This window comes from Herpailurus yagouaroundi, unplaced genomic scaffold (assembly GCF_014898765.1).
Source record: "Herpailurus yagouaroundi ecotype Mexico unplaced genomic scaffold, PumYag 161, whole genome shotgun sequence".
Taxonomy (NCBI): Eukaryota; Metazoa; Chordata; class Mammalia; order Carnivora; family Felidae; genus Herpailurus; species Herpailurus yagouaroundi.
This window is the reverse complement of record NW_024412402.1, coordinates 8,171,982-8,197,487: the sequence shown is the minus strand read 5'-3', so window position 1 is coordinate 8,197,487 and position 25,506 is coordinate 8,171,982. Positions and strand designations below refer to the sequence as shown.

Sequence of the window (25,506 nt, the reverse complement as noted above, 5' to 3'; positions counted from 1 at the left end):
CCCTATCAAACAGCCAAAGGGAATCCATTGGAGACTGGAATTGAACTTTTGGAGGAAAGTACTCCTTAGTTTGGAAAAAAAAAATCAAAAGAAGCATATTACCAATGCAAACCAAAAACAAGAACACACTAAAATTTTTGAGGAAGATCTGGGAGCCATGAAGCAATCCAAATGTTGATGCTTCAAATTGAGCCTTCAAGTGTACTATTTAATATCACACATTTAGAGTAATTTATCCTCACCATTTACATATTTGATTGGATTTTTTTCTCTTTTTCTTAACTTATATTTCAGGAGAGAGGTGCTTGAAAATTACTGTTTGTTTTTGAGTGATGTATCCATGGGCTTGTTTCCTTATCCACTGTTGTTTCCCCAAAAGACCCAATATTAAGATTGGGAGTAGGGAACGGGAGGAAGGTACTGTGCCGTTTAGATCCATCACAATGGACGCTGGATCCATCCAACACGAGCTAGACTAGACTGTTCATGTAGACAAACAACATTAGCTGATACTGAATAAGACAGACCTTGGCTAATGCCATATGGAACCAATGTATCAATGTTTGAGATAATGCAGATAGATTCAGCCTTGGGGGTGAGTTGACGTTACCCCTGAATGTAATGGATATTTCCACCATCAGTCATTGAAGGACAAAGTTAATCTCAGGACAAAAACAAAATTGGTGTAGAAAAGAAAATACCTACCATTTGGGGAATCAGGGTCAGATGATCTGGAATCAGGAGAGATGGGAGAGAGATGGCACCTGCATGTGTGGAAGCAAGCAGATGCCGGGAAGGGATGTAGCCCCATCATCAAAGGGCTCTGGAGCTGGCTTCACACGTGTGCATTCTAACGATGGCCAGTGCTAGAAGCAAAAAACTTCTGTTAGATTCAAGGCTTTAGTAAAAATCATAGTCTGATCTCTGCTGGGCTGATGGGAATTAGAAAAGAGGAAATCCCATGTTTAAGAAGGTGGAGCTAAAAGAAGAATGGGTGTCCCTCTCCCTGAAACCAGCTTGAGGGTTCTCAGTGGCAGCAGCCTCCAGCTAAAAAGTTAGGACCAGATTGGCACTGATCTCTGTGAGATCATCAGCAACAGGGACAATGATAGGGCTGGAAAATTAGTGGACCAAAGACACCAGAAAAGAGTCCAAGGTTCTTATTCCAGAAGAAAAACAGTGAGGATAGGCACTGTGTTGGGGGCTAATTTATGGCAATTAGACTAACAGCAAAATTTAACAGGTTGTAACATTTATTTGGGTCGCAAGCAAGAACAACGATCTCTAGCTGGCTTAAGAATTTTTTCTAACTTTTTAATGTTTATTTATTTTTGAGAGGGAGAGCATGCAAGCAGGGGAGGAGCAGAGAGAGAGGGAAACAGAGGATCCGAGGTGGGCTTTGCACTGGCAGCAGAGAGCCCAAAGCGGGACCCAAACTCACAAACCATGAAATATTGACCTGAACTTAAGTCAGATGCTCAACCGACTGAGTCACCCATATGCCCCAAGAATTTTTTTTCTTTAAAAAGCAGGATGAAGGATTTATTGGAAGGATAGTTGGACATGTCATGGAACAGAAGGAAGAATTGCAAAATCAAAACCTGAGAAGAGGGGCACCTAGGGTGCTTAGTCAGCCTCTGACTTGGCTCAGGTCATGATCTCATGGTTTGTGAGTTTGAGCCCCACGTTGGGCTCTCTGTTGTCAGCCTGTCAGCACAGAGGCCACTTCAGATCCTCTCTCCCCTGACTCTGCTCCTGCCCTGCTTGTGTCTCTCAAAAATAAAATAAAATAAATATAAAAAAAAAAACAAGAAGAAAAGGATTCTCAAACAGGGGTGTTGACAGAACCTCTCTATATGGTGCAAATGATAGTGTAGCTTGTCTCTGATTTCCATTCAAACTCTATTTCTCTTTCTTGCAAAAATCCAGTTCAGAAAAGAAATAGGATGGTGTGAGGGACAATAAAGACTGAGTGTAATGGGAGGAAGGACCTTTTCTCCTTCCTTCCACACTTCTTGGGTCCATAAAATAACTGCTCCCTTCACAGAAACATTACATCTCTTTTCTCCACCATTTATTCCTGTCCCCTTCATTTCTCTCCAAGGGGATAGTATTAGTTTTCCTAGTTACATAATAAATTATCAGAAACTTAGTGACCTAAAACAAGATGCATTTTTATTTCACAATTTTCTGTTGGCTAGAGTCCAGACACAGCTTAATTGAGTCCTCTGCTCAAGGTCTCACAGGGGCTACAGTCTAGGGGTTGGCTGGCTGCATTCTCATCTGGAGACTCAACTGGGGAGGCAGCTGCTTCCAAGGCGCATTCAGGTTGTTGGCAAAATTCACATCCTTGTGGTGGTATGACTGAGGACCCTGACTTTTTGCTGATGTTACCTGGAGGCTGCCCACATTTCATAAAGGGCACCCCAGTTCCTTGCCTTGTGGCCTTCCTTCAATATGTGGCTTATTTTGTCAAGCCAGCAAGGGGAATCTCTTTCTCAGGGGACAGCCCAGTCCCTTTGAAGAGCTTTGACCTGATGAAGTCAGGCCCACCCAGGCTGTGATCCCCTTCCTGACATATGCACTCTCTTTCTCTCTGACAACTTCCCACTCCTCATTGGCCTGCACGCAGGCCACAAGCATTCTTGTCTTCTTCCGGTAGTGAGCTCACCTGGGCAGGCCGGCAGTCACTCAATGTCTCTGCCTATGACTGCGTCCAAAATTTCAATTCAGGAAGGAAGGAAAGAAAGCCCAAGTGCCAAACCTCATTAAGCCTCAGATCCAAACCTTATTTTCCCATACAACTTTACCACCCACAAAACTGATACATTGATCCCTGTCTGATTCTTCTATTTTCCAATTGTTTCATAGCCCAAAGGGGAAAACTCTGATTTATTAGAACCTCAAACCCCACTCGGTGTCCTGGGGACCAGTGCCATGGGAGTGAGAGCCATTCTTAGCTTGGTAGCCACACTGGGAGGTATCTCCTCTGTGCCCCAACAATCTAGGTGTAGAGGGGTACCAAAAGCTGGTTTTGGTAGGTCCAGCCTACAGAGGCCAGAGACACTTAAAATATGGGAGAAAAAGGCACATAGCATGTTATGTGTCTTGGGGACGAAGGGTTCTGCAGAGACCATCTCATATTTGTCCTGATTTTAGAAAAAAGACAGCTTCTATGGCAAACAACTAGAATGTGTTTTTTAAAGACTTTTTTTTTTAATTTTTTTTTTCACGTTTATTTATTTTTGGGACAGAGAGAGACAGAGCATGAACGGGGGAGGGGCAGAGAGAGAGGGAGACACAGAATTGGAACCAGGCTCCAGGCTCTGAGCCATCAGCCCAGAGCCTGACGCGGGGCTCGAGCTCACGGACCGCGAGATCGTGACCTGGCTGAAGTCGGACGCTTAACCGACTGCGCCACCCAGGCGCCCCTTTAAAGACTTTTTAAAAAAATGTTTATTTATTTTTTTGAGAGGGGCAGAGAGAGAGGTAGACACGGAATCTGAAACAGGCTCCAGGATCTGAGCCGTCAGCACACACTCAAACTCACAAACTGCAAGATCATGACCTGAACTGAAGTCAGACGCTCAACCGACTGAGCCACCCAGGAGGCCCTAAAATGTTTATTAATGTAAGAAGTTCTTTTCTTCCGTATCCTGTCCACTCCCTCTGCCTCTCGTTACAGAGGAAAGACTAGGGCATGTGTGCTGGTGCTTTGCTGCCCACCAGCCTATCTGCTCTCCCATGCCTGTACCCTTGTTGTGACTCCCAACTCTCCAGGCTTTTCTGGGGCCACACATCTCAACGTGTCATCCTGTCCCACAAGTGATAACTAGGTAGAGTCAGAGTACGGCCATCCCATGGGAAACCACTTCCCCAGACCGTGTCCTGACAAGGAAGAGGCGAAGTCATAAAAGCCATTACTTACAAGTGTCCAGAAGAGAAACTGAGGCACAGAAAGGGCAAGTAACTATCCCAGATACACACAGCATTCAGCAGGTGAACCAAATAGAGAGTTTTAGACTCTTTCCTTTGTAGCCCCTGACGCCACACTGCTCCATTAATCTAGAGCAGAAGCGAATGAACCCCTCCCAGGCCCAGAGTCTCCTGAGAAATAATCCACTGATGTAAATAAGCCAGGAACCCAGGTGCCCTCAGGGGTCAGTTCTTAGAGCACCTCAGTTAAGATGGTTAATAACCACAGCAACGTGATTGATTACTTAGCACTGGAAGGGAGTGAGCGCTTGCCCGCACCCCCTCCAGCCGGCTCCCTTCATTTGCATAGGTAACGGTAGTGTTATTAGCAGCTCATTAGTGCTAAGCCCAGGTGACCAGAAAGGCAGACTCAGTGGTCTAACTGGAAAGAACCTCTCCTATTTTAGGGGAAAAACTGTACTAGGACTCTTATTCCAGGGCCATGTGACCCAGACACCGTGAGAGTGGGTTCTAAAACAGGGGTCCCTGGCTTTTCTTAGTGACGAAGTATGATTCTAAAATAACATCAGTACAGACAACAGAAAGCTCACCTGTGATATGCCAGTGATGTGACGTGATGAAAATGGCACTTTGCCTCTGCGGTCTTCCTCCCCCAAACCCAGAACTCCAGGCTAACCAGAAGAAAAGCATCAGACAGATCACATCTGAGGGTCGTTTTACAGCATGCCTGGCCAGTCCTCCTCAGAACTGTCGAGGTCATCAAAAACAAGGCAAGTGTGAGAAACGGTCTCAGGTCAGAGGAGCCTAGAGACCTGACAACTACCTGTAATGTGACATCCCAGATGGGATCCTGGCATAGGAGAAGGGCATTAAGTAAAAATGAAGGAAAGTGAAACTATGAACTTCATCATAATAATTTATCATTATCGGTCCATTAACTGTAACAAATGTACCGTACTCATGTAAGATGTTAATAATAGAAATAACTAGGTGTGGGTTATGTGAGAACTCTGAATTATCATTCTCTGTAATTCTAAAACTGTTCTCAAATAAACAGTTTATTTTTTGGAGAGTGTCTTACATGCGGATGGCACATTCCAATTTATCCCATGATATCATCAAACTATCCTCGTTGGTCCTCAATACCTGGGTAAGGTAGGGTAAACAGGCATCTTTCCGCTTGCTTTACAAAGTAACAGAGATTTGAAGAGTTGAAGTGACTTGTCCAAGATCACAGAGCTACTAAGTTAAATGATTAGTTTCACACTCTTGTCTTCTGACTCAGAGGCTAGTATCTTTCACCAAAGCAAATGTTACCACCTCTAAAGAGGTCAGAGATAAAGAAAAAAAGTGCAAGCCTCTGGCTAATGGCTAGAGGGTTTGGCTATGGAGACTGAGACAGGGCCAGGCAAGAAGTCAAGGTCAGCCAAGGATCATGGCCATCTTTGTGGGTCTCCTTGGTCCCTCAAGACATAGACTGAGAAAAAATAAATAAATGTTCCCCTTGCTCCTTCTCATCCATTCTGGAACCTCTCCCACATCCTAGATGTGGAAGCACAATCCAGAATTCTTGTGGCATATTTTTGCCCACCTTAAAAAGCAAAAGGACACAAAAGTCTTTCTTTCTTTCTCTCTTCATTTAACAAAAACTTCCAGAATGTCAGTATCAGCCCCACCTGGAAAAAAAGTGATCCACGCCTACACAAAATGAGTCAGCAGGAGATGAGGAAATGAAATCTAGCTCTATTTCTGCCTCTTACAGTTTCTTCAAGCCCCGCCTACTTTCAGATCCATCTAGAAGCAAATAGGAAAGAAGAACTTTCTGTAACTCAGCTGGGCCACTTTGGGAAGGTGGGAAGAGACACAGGTGATCGGTTCTTGCTATTTTCCATGTAAGAAAATGAAACGATGGAGAGAAGAGACCAATTTTGCATGGGGAGAGTCTACTGACGTGCCTTCAATTTTAACCGAAACCACTTGTTGGCCATGAGGCACGTTCATGTCAATGCCTCTGGGACCCAGTTTCCTTTTCTGAAAAATGAGAGGTTTGAACTCAGCAATGTCTAAGCCCTTCTCTACTTGGACATTCTGTGATCTAGTTCATGATCAATGGAAACAGAGTGAAGGATTCTCAACGAGAAGCGAAGCTGATGGAGTATAGCCATCGGGCATTTTAGAAATTGAACCAGAAACTCACATTGCACCTGTTTTGGTGACCAGAGAAGTCCCTGGTCACTTCTCCACAAGAAAAGGATGTTTAAGTGATTGTTTAATTCCCTGGGGATTACTCAGCAAATCCCCAACAGTTTTATCATACTACCCTACATAGTGGGTTAGAATCAAAAGGGATATTGGGGACATCAAAAATGTATAACCAATTTTTTAAGAGCTTACAAGCTATTTCTAGCTCACTCCACACAGCCCAATCCAACCATTAAAAACACATGTCAAGTTAGCTGCTGCATCCTATGGGTAAACATTCTGGAATGAAGACACATAGGGGGGCACACACATGCACATATTTACATGTATGTTTGGGTGCACATTCCCCCGTCCTGACCCACCCAGTGTCTCCTTTTGCCTTATCAGGAAAGAATTCCTGGAGGAAGTAGGCTCTGAGGGATGAGAAGTATCCTCTGGGATGCACTAGGACCCAGTGGAGTTGCAAAGCTGTAGGAAATCTGATCACTGATGGAGTCTTCATCCAGATCAGGGCATCAGCGAATGCAGGGTCAGCAGGGCTGTCCTCACCAAACTGCTCCTGTTTTGCTCTGTGCCCCCTCCTTTCCCTCTCCCTCCTTACCTCCTTCCCTACAAGCATTCCTCTCCCCCTCTAGTCACATACTGCCTTGTCCTGGATTCTTCCTAAGGGCAGCAAATTACTCCTATCATTTTTAAAAATGTAATCAACTGCATTTGATCCATCAGGTGCTTTTGTGAGGATGGGTTTAAAAAAAAAAAACAGGTTGAAAAAAGTGGATAAAATATAAATTAAAAAAGAAGAATGGGTCTGGTTACAATCAATAACCCCAGAATTATTGACTCCTCTTCCCATTACGCTGTGATGCCTCTGTAATCTTGCTGGCAGATTCTATAAAGGACGCATCTGTGCAAGATGAGATGTCCATTGTCAAAAGTTATAATTCTCTTCAACACAACTCCCATAACAGCAGCCAGGCAGTTTCTGCAGAGCGATCTGGTGTCTGGGAACCACATGACATCACTCTCGAAAACCCATTTTGTGTCCCTGCCCTGCGGCCATCCTTGTCCTTAGCAAGTTGGAAGGAAGAAAGGAGGTAGAACCAGAAGCTGAACTTGGCCCAGCCGAGTGTCCTGAGCTCAGGCATTTCAGGCTTTCCTTTGACCTTCTAGACTCCTTGGAGAGGTTTACCTCTCCTCCTCCCCTTAGTAGAGCTAAGGTCCTACTAGAAACAAATGTATTGTTCACTCAGAGGAAAACCTGAAACGAATCTCCATTTCCTTGTACAGATTCTCCAGCTGGGACTGCTGTCCCCACGAATGTCTTGGTTAAGGGGCAGAGTTTGGAGTTGATTTCCAGAGGTTTCCCCAGGAAAGGACAAGGCAGATCATAGGCTTACATCAGCTTAGGAAAAGCAACCTGTCTGGACAAGACCCCAGGAAGCCAGGCTTCTTGGCAGTAGGACCTACCAGGAGTCGAGGAAAATCTCCAGCTGGGAGCCACTCACCCTTGCAGGAGGAATCAGCTCAGGGCGTTCTTTTGAGCTCACGCCTTAACCCCCAGGAGATGGTGTGGCCAAATAGGAAGAGCCCTAGCCTGGGAGCCGTGTGACCTTGCAAAAACCACCTCTCTGAGCCTCACTTCCTCATTTGCAGAGCAAGAAGGTTGGATGGAATAACCTCTCAGGGCCCTTCCAGATTTCTGAGTGATTGTCTGTCTCTCTCAGCTCTGCATTGGGGTGGGGACAGTAACTTCTGTCACTTCTCGGCCTCTCCAGCCCTTGCTGGCTGATGCCCTCATCCCCAATCCCCGCAGGAGCCCCTGCCTCACCAGACGGTGTTTGGGGGGTCTCCCTGCCAAGGAAGGAGGACTAGAAAATCTGGGTGGGCCCTGCCCTCAGGGACACTCTGTCCAAACCAGAAAGCAAAGCTCTGCTGGGTTTGATTATGAAGATTTACAGCCAGGAGTGAGTTTCCTTGGCAATATTGTCTGCTGCCTTTATGAGCCGCAATTACATAGCATTTGGTACCTGGGAAGGCAACAGGCGAGGGCTGAAATGGTGAAATGCTATCACTCCAAGAAGCACACCGCCTTTGGTAATAAATATTGACGTTCATTAAGACAAAGCCAGAATTCAATCTGTTCTGGGGAATTCTCTGCTTCCGGCCTCAAGAATGGCCCTTATTTACAAGATGTCCCTAAGGGAATGAGACAGGCCGGCTCACCTTGCTCCCCAAGATACATTTTATTCAACCGACTTGTCCTGGGCAAACGTGTATCTGACAAGCCAATTTGAAAATGAATTTGGTACATTTTTTGAGTTGATTATTTATCCTGAAAATGAATGCCCATTCTGGTCAGGCTGACAGCTCTCGGGATGAGAGCTCTCTGCTCCCGGCTCCCTTGTCACGCCTGCTCCGTCAACAAAGGAGCAGCGGAAGTGAGGGAGCCAGCCTTCTGCACAGGGGCTGGGTGGGCGCCTCCACCCTCACTCACCAGGACCCTGGCCCAGTGTAGTTTCATCCTGCTGACGAAAAGGCTAGCTTGCAATGCCCGTGCTGGAAGAAGTGGGTGGTGTGAAAGCCAGAGGGGTTCCATCTGCCCTACCGTCTTGCAAGGTTCGGCCAGGCGAGCAGCTGATTCCCACTGCCCAGAGTCATCAGGAGGTGTTAGTCCAGGGTAAGAGAGCCTGGGGCAGGGTCTGGGGAGGGGAGGGAGCTTTCAGTCTCCCTGAAGTTTACTTGCCCTGTTTCCCCTCGACCGCCATCATTTCAAGATGATACCTTGGCAAATTTCACAGAAAGGCAACATGTTGCAGGGATGTGCTGGGAGGGCGCACCCCCTCCCCCGCCCCTGCCGCCCCACTCCAGCTATGCTTCCTTCACAACCCACCTGCCTAAGAACTCAGAGACCCTGACCTTCTGGTATAGCCCTGGAAGGCTTCATGCAGGAAGAGGACCTTGGGAGGGAGGTGGGAAGACTGTTTTGGAGACACTGACTTGCCTGTGGCTAAAACCTCATCAAGAGGAACTGGGTCATAGAAGGCCTTGAATGTTGAAGCCAGGAAGCCACAGGACTCTAAATTTCCCAAGGTGATGAGATAGCTTTAGTTCGGTGGTTTTCAAACCACAATGAGATCATGAGACCCCTTGTTCTAATGTAATCTTGTCTAGAACCTCAATGTAGAAAGCAGATGAAGGTGAAACTTCCTGTTAAACACAGACTCCTTTTAAAGCCCCAGAGCCCAATCCTGCTGACACAGGATCTAGTCCCTGCACCGAAACTAGTCCAACCGATATCAGAATCATCTGCTTGTCTTTTCTGTTTGTTTGTCTGTTTGGTTGGTTGGTTGGTTTGTTAAGATTTATTTATCCAAGTTAGCTAACATACAGTGTAGTCTTGGCTTCAGCATAGAACTCAGTGATTCATCACTCACACATGATACCCAGTGCTCATCCCAACAAGTCCCCTCCTTAATGCCCATCACTCATTTGTCCCATCCCCCCACCCACCTCCCCTCCAGCAAGCCTCAGTTTGTTCTCTGTATTTAAGAGTCTCTTATGGCTTGCCTTCCTATATTTTTATCTTATTTTCCTTCCCTTCCCCAATGTTCATCTGTTATGTTTCTTGAATTCCACGTATGAGTGAAATCATATGACATTTGTCTTTCTCTGACATATTTCACTTAGCATAATACATTCTAGCTCCATCCGTGTTGCTGCAAATGGCAAGATTTCATTCTTTTTGATCGCTGAGTAATACTCTATTGTATATATGTACCACATCTTCGTTATCCATTCGTCAGTCGATGGACATTTGAGCTCTTTCCAAACTTTGGCTCTTGTTGATGGCACTGCTACCGAGGTGCATCGGGGTGCATGTGCTGAACTGTCTGTTGAATATGCAGTTCTCTGCACTCCTCATCAGACCTACTGATTCATATTCTCTGGAGGCGGTGCCATAGCATATGTTTTTTTTTTTTTTTTCCTACTCCTCTTGGTGGTCGGTAAGGCACAAAGTTTGAGACCCATGCTGCAGAGCTTTACAGGGCAGGGTATGAAGACTGATGCATGTGTCTGATTTGCAGGTCAGTCCTCCACTGAGCTTCACTACATTCCCACTCGTCTTCCCTCTCTCCCCACCCCCAACACAGTCTCCTTCTTCTGTGTTGTGTGAACATCGTGTGGTTGTTCCTGGTAATGAACCCAGAGAGGAGTGGACCAAGGGAACAGGAACTAAAACACCCACCACCTTCCCAAGCCCCTGCACCTCACTAGGGCCTCTGTGGCACTAGAAACCCCAGCTCTGAAAGCAAATATTTTTAAGCACCTTGCAAACCACACACCCACTCTCAATTATTATGTGAAAAGAGTTATCCATTTCCCAGCTCAGCTGCAAGAGGGAGACGGTTCAAGAGGTTGAAATCAGAAAGCCTAAAGTCAAAGATCTTCAGAGACCCACTTTCTGCCAAGCAGGCTGGGGCGCCAAGCAGCATCTAGAGGCACAGTGTAGACTGGGAACCATTTCCATAGCACCGAGCCCCAAGGCGACACACCCCCTAGAAAGGCATGGCTTCGGCCAGTGCAGCCGTCAGTATTTCTGCTTGCCAGATGGGAGAGTGAGGGAAGCAGCCCTGAGCAATTAAGTGTCTAGCCTAAGGTCACAGAGCAAGCCAACGCAGGTCCTCAGAAAGCACCGAGTCCTCCTGCGGATTCAGGCAGCAAGTGGGCAATCTGCCCTCGGGCTCCTGCCTTAGAGCACCTTCATCTTGCCTGGCTCAGCACCGGGGGCTGGCTCTGCCTCTGCTCCCACATGCCTCAGCCAACCCATCACTGCCCTGATCTAAGCCTCCCCTGCCACCCCAGCCTGGGGCCTCTGGAAACCAGGAGACACCTGCCCACGTGGGTGATGCCTGTCACGAAGTGAGCCCTGAGAGGTGGGCGGCCTGGGTGGGTGGTGGGGGGGTGGTGCTTGGAATTCAGCTTCCTTTAGCTCTCAGCCCACTAATTAGGGCAGTGATGGGAATGTGAGACATACAGGCACAGCCTTGCTGGAATGACAGAGAAGCTATAAGCCAAGTACTTGGAATGTAATTGGACAGCTAGTGTTTTTAACTGACCCCCCCCCCCACCGTTGCCCATTGCCATTCTTCCTTCCTGTGGGAAACCACTTAGTGGCCATGTCAATCATGCAATTCTAAGGGGGTGCCGATCACTCCTAGGAGCAGGGTTGGCAGGCAGTTGAGGTCCAGTCAATCATCACTCCTCATGCTCTTAGCCACAGGAATGGTTCAGGGATGGACATGGGGCTGTGTCTGGCTAATCAGAGTTTTCCCTGGAAATTTTTCCAGTCGGAGCATTGTCAGAGGCTGCTGGAGGTATATACCTTCCCAGACACCTGGAGAAGGCCTCTTTGCAGGAGGAAATAATGAAGCCAAGCAGAGACGTGCGGAGTGTGAATATAGACAGAAAGAATCCTGATGACATCATCTGGTCCCTTAATCCAGGAAGAGCTAAATTTCCCAATCACACATGCCAGTAAAATGTCCTCGGTTAGTAAAAGATAATACAAGCTGTTTCTGTTACTTGCAACCAAAGAGCTCTGGTAAATACAGAGCGATAACTATATAGCTAGCTGACTGTCAAACTTAAAACAAGCTGTTTGAATTGGCATGGACTTCAGGGCATGGGTATAAAGGGAACCCGGCCAGAAGGACAGCAGGCAGCTGGCCTAGAAGAAGCGGATTCTAGGCTGCATCTGCCTCCATTTCTTGGGTGATGGAATTTCATGGTCATTGAGGTTTCACCAAAGGCCAATTGCCTTTTAAGGGTCCTCTTGCGCCATATGGAATAGGAAGAGGGAGCAGATAGGTCCAGCCAGGAGCCAGCAATGGAAGGAACAGGTGGAATGGGGGGGGGGGGGGGGGAGAAAAGAAAAAGACAAAAGAGAGAGAGAAAGAAAGAGAAATCCTGGAAGTATGTATATGGATTGAGGACTCCTGTTCTAATCTGGGGCCTGACAAATGGAGCTAGGATGACATCCCTATCGCTCGTTTAAACTCCCTCTTCCAAGGGCACCAGTTGACAACCCAATCACTAAATCCCCGAGTGCTTTCAGCTCTTCCCCACCACCCCACCCCCGCACCTGTCTGCAGCCCAGAAGGCTGTTTCCAGTGTATTCTTCTTCAAATGCTCCCCGCACCTGAATTCCAGACCCTGTCCTAGCTTAGTTCCCTTCTGATACAGTTGTCTCCTAGGATGGCTTGGTTTTGTGCTCCCAACCCTAAAGTATGAGCACTGCTCAAGATTCTACCTTCCAGCCCACATTCCTACAGAAGCCCCCTCTTCCTGGACCAGAATTGCTAGCCCTCATCCCTCTCGTAAGCCTCAATTCACATCTCAAATTCAAAGTCTCATCATCTGATACCTCACCCAGGGCTTCCTCTGACTTTCTTGGTACAGGGAGGGGACCCACGATTCGTTGAGTAGCTCAGATTCCAAGCTTCGGAGCAATGACTCTTTTCTTGCCTTCACCGTGCATGGCAGGTCACCATGGTCCATAATTTCTTCTTTATGAATGTCACAGCCTTCTTCCCTTGCTTTTTATTTTCCATGTTACTCCCTTAAGGTGTTTATCGCCTTGTGCCTAGACTTTTGCAAGAGTCCCTTGTTTGCTCTATTCAAACATTTTATTCAAAGAGCAATTTATAGGGTACCTTCTAGGTACCAAATCCTGTGCAATCTTCCTGCCCACTAATCCATTCTATATGCCACAACCAAATTAACCTCTCTCAAGTACTACTTGGATCACATCATCGTGGGACTCTACAGCCTTCAGTGGCTCCCTGTTGCCTACTGAGTAAAGCTCACACTCATCATCTGTATTCAAAGCCCTTCACAATTTGTCCCCAATCTACCTTTCTGGCCCTGTCCCCTACTATTTCCTCTACATAGACCTTACACACAGACCCACAGATCTATTTGCTGTTTCTTAAGCAAGCATGGCACTTTTACTCTTCTGACTTTTTTCTCTAGTCTGTTTCCTCTGCCTGAAGGTCTCCCTCCTCATCCTGTGTCTCCTCTTACTCGTGACTCAGAGCTCAGCTCAAACACTATCACCATCTCCTTCTCTTAACACACCTGCCAAAAATGATTGCTCCCTGCCATTTGTTTTTAGCATTTCAAGATACCTAGCACATGGTGCCTTGCACTGTTGATCGATGCTTTGATCCCCCATCATCCTAGTACTTACCTGAAGCATCTGTATCAGAATCATATATATTAAACATGCAGGCTCTAGAGCCCTGCCCAGGGAACGTCCCAGTGTCAGCTGCGCTAAGAGCAGCTACCCTAGGAAAGTGTTAGGTCCCTGTGGGAGGGACCAAATCCTACAGGTCTTCGTAACTATCAGCACACCAAGAAAGTCAAGTTGAAAGGAAGCTCCAAGAGCACCAAGTTCAAATGCCGCTGTGTCACTCGAACATTCTCTCAACACTCCTGCTAAGTTAAAATTTGCTAAAGTTTGCACAAAGAACATTCAACAGTGTTTAGTCTAAGATTGCTGTGGAGAACCCATTTTGTTAGGAAAACATAGCTTAAGACTTAGCAGGAGTTTTTCTCTGGTCTTGGTACCTTAAATGATTGTAGTTTTCATGAAAAAATTTAGGTGTGTTTTTGTCTTCTGGGTACTGAATGTTGTAACCGATCTCACTCCCCTCTTGTGTTGACTGTGGGATGAACTCTGGTGAACTCTGTGGCCACCACCAGCAGGTAGATAGGACTTCACAACATCCACAGTGAACCTCCTTCATGGCTCTACAACTTTCTCTTAGCCTTGTTACCTTTTTCCTTTTCTTCAAAAAAAAAAAAAAAAAAACCACAAAAAACAAAAAACAAACAAAAAACCTGACTTATTTTTGTTTGTTTTATCTTGCCGTATCATTTGCATCTTTGTGAACAGTTTTAAATCCTTTTTGCAAGAAGGCAAGTTATAAATAAATAAAATAAATTCTTGAACTTACGGATGTGCAAATTTTTTCTGATCATTCTTTTTTTTTTTTTTTTTATCCTGAAGCGAGAAATTAGTCTGGAAGGTGAGTCCTTGGATTGGCAATTCTGATGGAAAGCAGGGCCAGAAACAACAGATGGAGTAAGTGATGCTCTGAGGTCAGAGTTGTAAAAAATTAGGACTTGTAGAGAAAACATGGATTCAGAAATGATGGTGAAGTTTTAGAACAGGAAGAGAGGAGAGTGGTTTTAGAGTGTGGTCATAAAAGGCAGAAAGCAAGAAAAAGCTTTTAGAGCATGAAGAATAGTTAAAACAGGGGTGGTTTCAGGGAACTGACCATGGGGTCTTTATATCCAGAGCAGGGAGTGTCTAATTCATTGCAGTTCTGAGGCCCCGGTGCAAAAGGAACCCAGTCGGGTTCAGATGGCTGTGTGGAGGAATGAACTTAAGGCCCAGAGAAAAAAGATCTTGTTTTCCCAGTGATCAAGGAAACCAAAGAAAAACCTCTGGGCCAGATCAGAGCTTGAAACAAGAATATACAAGAAGGGGAGCCAGAAACAATTATAGAGGTCAGCCCTGTGTTGAAGGCATGCCGAAATGAGTTCAACAACGTAAGCCTGTGTACCTGTGGCTTACCCAAGGGGCACCTCTTTGGTATAGTGAGGCCCTCCTCAGTATAGTAAATTGTGTGACCTTTAAACCAGAGTAGAGATGGAGATACAGGGAGCAAAGCAGTTGTAGGAGAAACTCGCGACTTCAGAGGACCAGACAGGGGCAGACTGTCGTCTGCCAAATGGCTAGGCCAATGGGCTACATCCCCACTGACACTGGTAACAGCTAACCACCTTCGGCCACAACTCAGGGTCACCATGCTTCAAGGGGGCACCCTCGATGAGTAGGAATGAATCTTCACAACAGTATCTGATGCCAGCTCAGAACCCAGAGTCCCCAAATATCATCAAACATAAGAAAATAGAAAAGTGTTTATTGAATGGTTGTTTATTTTTGGTGTGTGCAACATTTATTGAATATTTAATGATTGCTGAGCACTGTGCTAGGGGATAGAGACATAAAGAATACTAACACATACTTCTTGCCCTTAATAAGCTCAAATCCCAGAGAGGAAACCAACATAAAAGTGAAGTATTACAGTGTGTGGTGAGATTAATGCTGTAGTTGAGGCATGTGCGAAATGTTACCGTAGAGATAAGATCACAGAGGACGGAACAGCTAACTCTGCCCTGGGCAGGTGGAGAAAAGGGGCATATTTGACCGAGGTCTTGAAGGATGAGTAGGAGTTCTATAGGCAGAACAGAGAAGATAGTAGATGGCAAGGCACAAAGGGCATCAGTAGCACGGTGTATTTTTGGAAGCCTGAGTAGTTTGGAGCAATTAGAACCGAGTGTGGAATAAGAGTGGCTGCTGGGATGTGGTCGAGGTTTGGAGCTGGACTGTGAAGGTTCCTGGTGTGACAGCCTAAAGGGTCTGGACTTTGTCTTTCAGGCAGAACAGTAACCTCAGACAAGTGAAAGGAAAGCGACCCTTGGTAGTCAACACCAACTGAAGGGTGGCTTCCAGGATCCTATCTCATGGGGATCCACCCTCAAGCCACCCTCAGAGTGGCAGCTTTGTGATGCATTAGGTCCCAGGGAGGTGGAGAGGCTTAAAGGGTGCAGGCTAGCCCGAAGGTCAACACTGTGGGCAAAGGAAAAAGCTCTAGAGAGGCCTCCAGAAGCACCATCTTACCTCCCCCCCCCGGGGGGGGGGAGGGGGTTGTGCAGGAATGGGCTGAGCTGCTCCCCTGCTTCCCAGGCTCAGTGCGGGTCCTTATTCCTAGCACCCAGTCACTTCACACAATGGCAAGAGTAAATTCGCGTGCCAGGAAGAAATGAAAGGCTGTACTCTTTCCTTGGAATCAAGTTGTTATTGTTCAGATGCATTATTAATGATCAGGGCTGCAATCATTTATAACACGGTCATCACAAAAGCAGCTGTTACCATTTACACATAGCTCTCTGTGAGTATGTTATTAAGGTAATATTTTACCATGCATTCGACTTGCTCAGGGGCTGCATGCCTAATGCTCGGCTTCCACGGATCCCCCCACTCCCTTCTTAGAAGTAATCACTCCTTCCCTTTCTTTATAGAGATGCCCAATGCCAGGGAAGGGAAGCGGGGAAAGGAGATGAAAACAGGGAGCCGTGAAAAGTGGAAGCAGAGATACAGGCACTGTTTCCCCTCATCCTTTTTTTCTCCCCTGCCCTTTTTTTTTTTCCCTTTTGAATACAAAATAAAAATGCAGAAAACCTCAGGAGCCTCATAACTTTCCGGTTTTTATTTAAAAATAAACCTGCTTTTGCAGCTGTCACCACTCCCGTACGCGAGGCGCAAGCTTCAACCCCACTGCCCAGTATTTATATATGAGAAAGTAAATGCTCGAAAGAGAACAAATAAATTAGGTTAGATTCTATGAAAGGAGTCAAGCTTTCGCCAAAAAAAGGAGAATTTGGCAGCCAGCATGGTTCTTTGAGGACCCTACCAGCCGGCAGACCCAGGGTGACAAAAGACACAGGGTGACAGGTTCGGAGGAGCAGGGGATCCCACGCCCTCCCTCTCCAGGCCGGGCCACCGACAGCATCGCCCCTGGAAATCTGCATCCAGGGTGTCAGGAGCACTTGCAAACAACAGCTGTGGACAGGCTGCAAGACTCCAGGGACTCAGCAGCCGGAAACATTTTAGCGGGACTCATGGATGCAAGGGCAAAACAGGGGCTGGAAAAGGTAGAGGTGGCTGCAGCTTTTCCCCTGATGAGTGGGAGGGGGAAACAGGCAGGAAAACAGGGGCGTCGCAGGAGGATCCGTGGCCGGACCCTCAAGGCTGACGACGGTGTGTGCAGAGCAGGAGCAGCGGCCTCAGCAAATGGTTGCAGAGCTGTTCTGAGCCTGGCAGAGGCCTCGTCTGGTCCGAGAGGCCGCGGGAAGCTGACGTGCAGAAGCTTCGCGAGCTGAGAGCCCAGAGCTGACAGAAGGTTAACTTGGCGAAGCAGCAAGGAAGAACAGTGCTTCAGAAGTGGCAGCACGTGCAAAAATCCTGAGGCAAGAGGGAGCATGGACTAAGAAGCCGAGAGAAGGGCACACACTGGACCTTGGAGAGTGGGGAGGAAAAGTGTTAAGACTCTCGTCTTACAAGGAGATAGCACGGCCACACGGGGGAGGGCCTTGGTGAGGATTTCGGTCTACAGGTTAGGAAGGGTGGGAAGTCTCAACTTAGAAGCCACATGGCCAAATCTGAGTTTTGAGAAATGCTCTTGGACTACAGCGTGAACAGACTGCGGTGGGTGGGAGGCCAGCACGGGTGACGTGAGCTCAGAAAGCTGTCACCAGCAGGAAAGAATGGCACCTTGATCTAGGGTGGTGGCAGACAATGAGGGAAGGGAAGCGTCAAGAAATAATGAGGAAGTCAAATCAGCAGGGACTTGGTGATCAGTTAGATGAGGGTTGCGGAGACAGGGGGAGCCCTCCAGGTTTCCAGTTTGTGCAAAGCACCTGGAGAAAGAGCACAGTGGAAAAGGCCAAGATTGTGAGTGAAGGCAATGAATTCAGTTTTGAAAATGTTGAGTTAGAGGCAACTTTGAGACAGCAGAGCAGAGCCTCCAAGTACATCATTGGACATTCAGCTCTGGAAGGGACAGAAGAGGTCTGGGTTGGAGGTACATAAGGGAGCCACTGGTTTGGGGAGGGTCACCGTTGGAGAGAATATAGAATAAGAAGAAACGACGGTCACTTCTTAAGGAACTCCAGCGTACACGTGGCAGATAGCAGAGGAAGATGAACCTACAAAGGAAACTGGGAAGAAATACCCGGATAGGAGAAAAGAATCCAGTTAAGCATCATACCCCAGAGAACAGGAAAGGAGGATGTTTCACCTGGAGACAGTGGTCAAGAGGGTTGAATATCGCTGAGAGGATAAAGGAATCAAGAAGTGAAATATGTCCACTAGACAGGTGCACCAACATCAAGGTCCCTGGCGACCCAGGACAGGGCCATAGCTGTGTGTGTATTAAGGAGCTAAGGAAGGCATTGTAAGGCACCCAACACGGGTGACTGCCACATAGCCAGCCCTCGGTAAATGTTGGCTCTTGTTAAATTCTCCCTTTAAAGTCTATAAAGCTCATATTCTTCTATGCTATTGAAGGGGGGAAAAAAGGAGACACAGGCTAACATTTTAATAGGAGAGCTTTAAGATTAAACCCAAAGAATTTCCCGACAGGAAGGACTATAAAATGCCCATAAAGGCTATTAAAGAAGATGACAGAATCCCATATGAAATTAGGATCAGGACGGATTCCTGTGTGTCTGGGACAAGTTTGATGCAGCCTTTCCGTGAGGCAGGGGACCAACCCCAATCACCGAGGCAGGTCACTTGTGCCCTGGGTGGCCCCTGCCCTTCTTCCCTGGCCCCCATGGCGAAGAACGCTGCCTTGTGAAGGAAAGCCTCCTCGTTTCAATAGGCTGGGCTGCCGAGGTGAACGTGAATAGAGCCATCCAGCAGAAAACACCCAGAGGACAAGCACCGAAAAATACGCTTGAAGGGCCAGCCGAGTGGCCAGGATCACAATGTAATGCCCAGCCTCGGGTCAGTAATGGGGAGGTATTAGTCATCTCTTCAGACCTCAGCTCCATTATTTCTGCCGGAAATGTGAGAACAGCTCTCACTAATAACGTGTGGAATCACTTCCAACTATTTGCCTTTCAAGTCAGCCTCCTCAGGTCGGGTGACATATCTCGTTTAACAGGGGGTGCCATTAGAGGGGAGATTTAACATGTGGCTAAAAGCATTTGTAGCGGGAGCTGTGGGTGGGTTCCTTTTTAAGCTTCTGTGGCTGGTAACTTGCGTCTCTTCCCTCCGTGCTGTTGGGTTTTGTAACTGAAGCCTTTTTCTTTTCCGAAGGAGGTTGGCTATTAACTCTCCCCTGCCCAGAGCATCCCCTAGCATGGACAGGGCAGATCAAGAGCTGAATTAGGAGTCTCTCCTGCTCTCTCACCAGAACCCACAGGAGGCTCAGAAAGCTGGCATGATTACTCCAGGCATCTTGCCACCCTTGTGCCCCTCACCCTGCTTGCGTGACCCAGCATCTCCCTATGCCAAAGTCTTGCCGAAATAACGATAGCTTTGCAAACGCAACCACAAGTCTGCCAACCCGCAGAATTTGTATCTCTACCTGTAATATGAATCTCGCCTCTTCCCACACCTTGAGAGGCTCAGAAGCCATGAGAACAGCAGGACGAGAGGGACTGAGGTTGTAGACGGGGAACTTGTCATTTACCTGAAGTTTCTTTTCCTTTTCTTTCTTTTTTTTTTTTTTGACTTAGACTTGATTTTTTTTTTCTTTTCCCTGAAGGCTTGGGCCCTTTAAGGCCCAGCCTAAGCTTCCTAAATTTTTGTCTCTAAGTAAACTCCCCAGCTTCCAGAGTCCCAACCTATCTGAGCCTCAGATTCTTCTTCAGAAAAACAGGGACAATAACAGCCCGCTATTCAATAAGGGGCTATAATTAAATGCATTGAACACAGTGCTTTGCACATAGGAGGGGCTCAATATACACATATCAGTTATATCTCTTTCGGTTACATGTTACAAGTGATCAAATCCCCAGCGCAAGTGCCTAAATAAAGAGGGAGTTTATTCGATTATGTAACTGACAAATCCAGAGCTAAGCCAGGCTTTAGATATCTAGAGCGTGACTCAGGGAACTGTCCCCAGGACAGAGTTTGTCTCTCATCATCCTTTGGCGAGGCTTCCTCTGCCTCTGCTCCAACTCATCCAGGACCTGGTGGCAGCAAATGGCAGCAGCTGCTTCAGGACCACATTCTCACTATCCCCTGCCCAACAGAGAAGGAGCTACTTTTCCTCTGCACAAAATTCACCTAAGTCCTGAGCTGGACACTCACTGGATGACCTGGGTCATCCTTGCACCAATCACATGCCTCTGGTTGGAAATGTGATCAATCAATGGTTTAACCCTGAGTCTCAAACTCCACCTGGAGGGAGAAAATAAGCGGGGAGGGAGGGATGCATGACTTAACTCAAGGCACTGACAATTGCAGGAAAGATGTTTCCCCAAAAGGAATTTATAGTACCATCCCCACCCCCCAAAAAAGGTGGGCATAGAGGTTGCTAGGTGCCTAAACTTAGAACTATCCACTGCAGATAATTTCCCATCCTACCCCATATGCAATGATCATTTGATAGTAATGTGTACTATGGGAAGTCTCCCCCAAAACTCAACAAAATGCCCTCCTTTCCATATATTAGTAACATACTGATTGTGCCCGCTATAGTACCTTTTCTTCCTCCACCTCCTGTTAGAATTCTTTCCTCTAGGTCTCTGTCACCTCCCTATGCCACATAGGACCAAGCACATGAAGGGAAATCCATTGACCCTGGAGGTGCTTTCAGACCCACACTGGCTCCCTGTGTCCAGCTCAGTTCTGCTCTTCACTTCTCTGCCCCTGACCATCCCTCTGCTTGGGGGTAGACTGGCAGAGACCAGCACACCTGGTGAGCTCTAAGGCAGGATGTTCCCAGAAGCTCCCTCTTTTGCTAGAATCTGCCTCTGTGATCACTTCTCTTATGGTGTATCTCTGATGGTTTTCCTGGTTCCCCACCACCAAGAAAATCTCTGGGAGCAGACAGAACCCTATCTTTTCATCTTTGTTATCCTTGGTACTTAGAACAATATCTGGCTCAAAGAAAGCACCCATCAGGTGGTGTAGCTACCCTCAATCTAACTCACAGTCACCCTCAGGTCCTCAAAAAAGAGCCTCATCTGTCAGGCCTGCGGGAAGGGCAGGTACTCACCCAGGAGAGGGGTAGAAAGCTAGAGGGTCATATGCAAACCACATGAGCAGAGAAAGAAAGGTAGAACTCACTGTGGCTCCTGGTTCTCTATCAAGCTGGAGCAGACATAGAGATGGCACAGGGCACCTGACAGAGTATAGGAGGTAGATTGAGCTAGTGAGCATGGGGGCAGGGAGACTTCGGCTTGATTTCAGGATCTGGTTGGTACCCATGAAGAAGGGGGGCGGGAATTAGTGGGAAGCTGGCAGCAGAGACCCTCAAACGTCGATAGACAGTACAGCTGTGGTTCTGGATGGTCAGCCCGGTCAGAGCATGATCCCGGTGGCATTGGGCATCCAAGAGGAACAGATTCAGCTCCCTGGGATGGGGGTGGGGAGGGGCCAGAGAGGAGGTAGGTACCAACAGGGTAGCCAGGTGTGACTGGGGCTCTGGGGCAGGCAACTAAGCAGAACCCCAGGGGTGTGATTAAAGGAGGGGAGTGTGCCCCCAGTATGCTGGATGCTGAATGTATGGGCAGACACCCGAGCACAGCACGGCCCCTACCAGCAAGATGGAGGAACTGGTGCCCACCTAGCTTGGTCGAGGCAGGCTCTGAAACTGGGTGGGGCTGAGCCCGTAGGAAAAGGCCCTGGTGGCTGTGCCCTGCAGGGCTGGGGAAGGCAGGACTGCCAGGCTGGGCGTCCGAGAGAGGCTTCCTGGCAGACTCTCAGACTGAGTGTGTGTCTGGGGCCAGGGGCTTAGGAACTGCCAGCACCGTCTGACCTCACGGATCCCCTAGTCAACAAGCAGCAAGAACAGGAGACTCCTGGGGCTCCCTCAGCTTTGGAGAGAGCTCTGCAAACAAAACTCAGCTTTTAGGGGTTAATCTCAAGCCCCAGGAGGGCCCAGAGGGCCTCCTCCGAAGGGCAGAGCCAGCGAATGGGCTGAGACTAAAAGGAAAGGCATGGCCTGCCCGCCTGGGATTAGTCTGGCAGCAGCTGCAAAGAGCCGCCCTTCAATCGCCCGTCTTGTGTGAGCCCTCAAAAGCACTGGCTGTCTGCCACCAGCCAGCTAATGGGGCTGGGCTGCCAGGGCCACGACCTCTGTCTTCCCGGCCCCCTGCAGCTCTGAATCTCACCTCCCCAGCAACCGTGGGGACCAAGGACTCCCCTTGGTTTGTGTTTTCTCATCACCTACTAAGTGCTCGGCCTCACACCGCCTGGCCCCTGCCTCCTGCTACTCCCATCGGCCTGTGGGGGGGCATAAGCGATCAGCCCTTTGGCCAGGCGGTGATTTGGGATACACTTCTTTGCCTGGTGGGGGTGTCCGGGAGTAGGTGTCCAATGAGAGGAGACAGCAGGAGGGAGGGACTAGGCCTGCCCTTTCTCCAAAGTCCTGAGTCCCGAGTCCGTGTCTCTGCAACCGAGGGAGCATGGAATCGGAGCCATGCCCATCTGGGAGATCACACACTCAGAGCCGACTCCCGGGGAGGAAACTCGGATTGAAATGCACGACTTGCTCATGAGCGGGGCTGGGCCCTGGTTTCTCTGGGTTCTGAATTTCTAGAACGCTAAGCGTCTCCACGGCCAGGCGGCGTCCCAGTGCCCTCCATCTGGGTCACGCCAGCCTCTCCCCATCGCCCCCCGGGGAGGGCCCCTGCGAGTCTCCGCAAGGCCCGGGAGCCGGGCCGGGTGGTGTGGACCGGAGGCTTGCAGGCTGTGCGGGCGGCGGCCGGCGCGGGGGCGCGAGGGTCAGCAGGGAGCTGCCCGGCTGGCGGGGGCCGTCTCTGCGGACCTCGCCCGGGGAGGGAAAGATGCGCTGGGAAAAGGAAGGGGAGAAGGAGCTGGAGCGAGGAGAGGAGCTTGGGGCTGATCTGTCCCCCTCGGCTAGCGCTTCCGATCACTGGGCCGCCGCTGCGGAAGGCGGTCCCCGCAGCCACTCTCCGGGACCCGTCAGCCGGCCCCGCCGCCGCGCCCATTGGCTGCTTCCCGCAGGAGGGAGCAATCCCCCAGCGCCGCCTCCAGCGCTGGTGCCTGCGGTGGAAGGTGAAGGGCGGGGGAGCCCCCTGACCCGCCTGCTCCCTCCTCCCGCCGGCTAGACCCGCCTTCAGCCCCGAGAGGCCTTCCCTCGGGGTCTTCCCTCTGGCCCTCTGGCCCTCTGGCCTTCCCTCGGGGTCTGCGCCCCCCTCCACACGCGTGCGCGCGCGCGCGCACACACACACACACACACACACACACACACACACACACACACACACACTTGCTCCCCCGATGAGCACCTAGGGGCAGGGAGCGGTGCAGCAGGAGCCCTGGAGCGCAGGCAGGAGGCCAGCTGGAGAAAGGGACGCAAGGAGAGGGGAGGAGGGACTCCCAGAATATCCAGGGAGTGGGCAGGAGCTGAACCCCCGCCCCCCCCCCCCCACTTCCCGACACCTGCACAGGTGTCCTCGCCTGTTTCTGGTCCCCAAAGAGACAGCAGATCATCGCCCCAGAATGGAAGGCCCCGCTGACCTCACCGCGCCTCCCCATTCCAGGCTCCACCGGCTTGCGTAGGTGGGCCCCCAAGACGCTGGGAACCCCTGCCTCCGCGGCCTCTTTTGCCTTCACCAATGAGAACCACCTCTGAAATTCCTAAGACTTGCTTTCTCAGTGCTCGCAGCTCCCAGGAGAGAGAGAGATCCGTGATACCCGGCCAGGGTGCTCAGCTACCCCTCAGGATAAGGATGGGCAGATGTTTTCTCAAGCTTGTGTAGAGCACAGCTTCTAAGTCAACATACTCTGTCCCTCTTCTCACCAGACTGTCTGGACTCAGCTCCACTGAGTGCTACAAATAGCACTGGGACCACCATTAACCCAATCTCCTGTGCCCTTGAGAAAGGACCCTGGGCACCCCCACCATTAACCCCACTACCTTATGCTTGGGGTCAGTTACCCCACCTCAGCAACTACGGCACCTGGAGGATTTACCTGGTGGCTCCAGCTCACACTGACTCTCCTCCACACAGAATCCATGCACTTAAAATCTGCTAGACGCAATCTCATGCTTGCTAAGAGTCTGGCTTTGTTCTCCAGTAGTTTCAAGGGCCTCTGTTTGACTCTCCAAGGAAGGTAAAGTCATCACAAGCAGTATCTATTGCTTTTCTTGTTTTGATTCCCACAGAGCTGAGCTGAGATTGATGTAGCAGAAGCACTCAATAAATGCCCATGGACTTGGCTAATGAATGGACAGACTTGCAGGGGACACCGCCCCATCAGGAAAGAAAGGCAGCCTTACTCGCCTCCTCCCCAGCAAGAGAAACCCAAGGTCCTGTGTCCTGGAGCAGCAGAAGCCAGCTCTCCTCCCCATCCCTGCTTGCCTCCAGCCCTCTTGGCCTTCTGGATCCCTGTGGGTTTGGAGAGGCCGATGCTGTGGCTCTTACCAACATCAATTTGCAGCCACCAGGATGCAACTTCACCCTATGCTGCGTTCATAAATTAATCTCCTGGGATTAGATTCCGTGTTTTAGTAACACTCCCGAGGCATTGTATTTACACATTACTAATAAAAGAAAAAAGTGAGACAAGTTCTGACAACTTTCAATAACATTCAGAAGTAAAGTGTGAGGTGCAGAAGTGTCCAAAGTTAATTAAGACCATTTGGTGCTGACGGGGGTGGGGAGTGGTGCCTGCCGTTCCCCGACAGGTGCTATTTCTGAAACCCAATTTCCCTGCCTGTGATGTACCTGATGCCTGCAGAACAGGAGATACTGAAATAAACTGAACTAGCAGCATGAGCTCGAACTTTCTTCCTCTTCTTTTGTTTTACAACACCATGGACCCTTGGCCAGAATGTGTGGAGGGTCCCTAAGGGGAAAAAAAAAACCAAAAACCTTTGGCCCTTCCCTATGGATAGCAGATGATGTGTCCAGGCTATTCACACCTGCTCTGTGCAAGTGGGGTCCTGGGGGAAGTTAAAGGGTCCCCTATTCCTTGGGGAGGGGCCGGGAGCTCACCTTTTCACTTACAGCTGTAAGAGCCTCCTAGACATTTACCAGACAAGAACTTTATCCCAGAACGTGAAGGAAAACAGCCCTGGAACCAAAAAAGGGGGACACTGGGCATACTCCTAGGACAGGGGATGGAATGAAGCTGGGCTCCCCCGCCCAATAACTAGTATGATTTATTGCACAAATTCCTATATTTTAAGCCTACGCATGTGTATGCATTTTTGTATTTTCTTCACTTCCATTTTGGTTTCTCTCAATTTTAGAATTGTTGGGTTTTATTTTCTTTTTAATGCAAAGCCTTTCCGGAAGGAATAAGAAAAAGAGGAATAAGGGATTCTCATTTGTTGTTTTATTGAGTTCCTGTGGTCCACTGGGTTTGGGGCAGTCCCGCCCCACACGGTATCTTCTAGATGCGGTGTTTTGTGTTTTGTTCATTTAAGGAACAAATGAATCCCTTCCTGGGGAAATCCGTGGGATTTCCCTTGATTTTCACTCTGAGAGTAGACATGAAGCCAGCAGTGCCAGCCTCCTCTGCCACTC

The 25,506-nt window shown here is 48.8% G+C and overlaps 1 long non-coding RNA gene across 3 annotated transcripts in view; it reads right to left on the bottom strand.

Moving 5' to 3' along the window:
- Positions 1-25,506, bottom strand: part of LOC121035421 (uncharacterized) — a 204,853-nt gene that overhangs the window by 82,509 nt on the left and 96,838 nt on the right. For all 3 annotated transcript variants that reach the window (XR_005792876.1, XR_005792874.1, XR_005792875.1), the window contains exons 4-5: positions 4,527-4,683; positions 706-866 (exon numbers count right to left, since the gene is read on the bottom strand). This is a non-coding gene — a long non-coding RNA (uncharacterized LOC121035421). The remainder of the gene's footprint in view (positions 1-705; positions 867-4,526; positions 4,684-25,506) is intronic.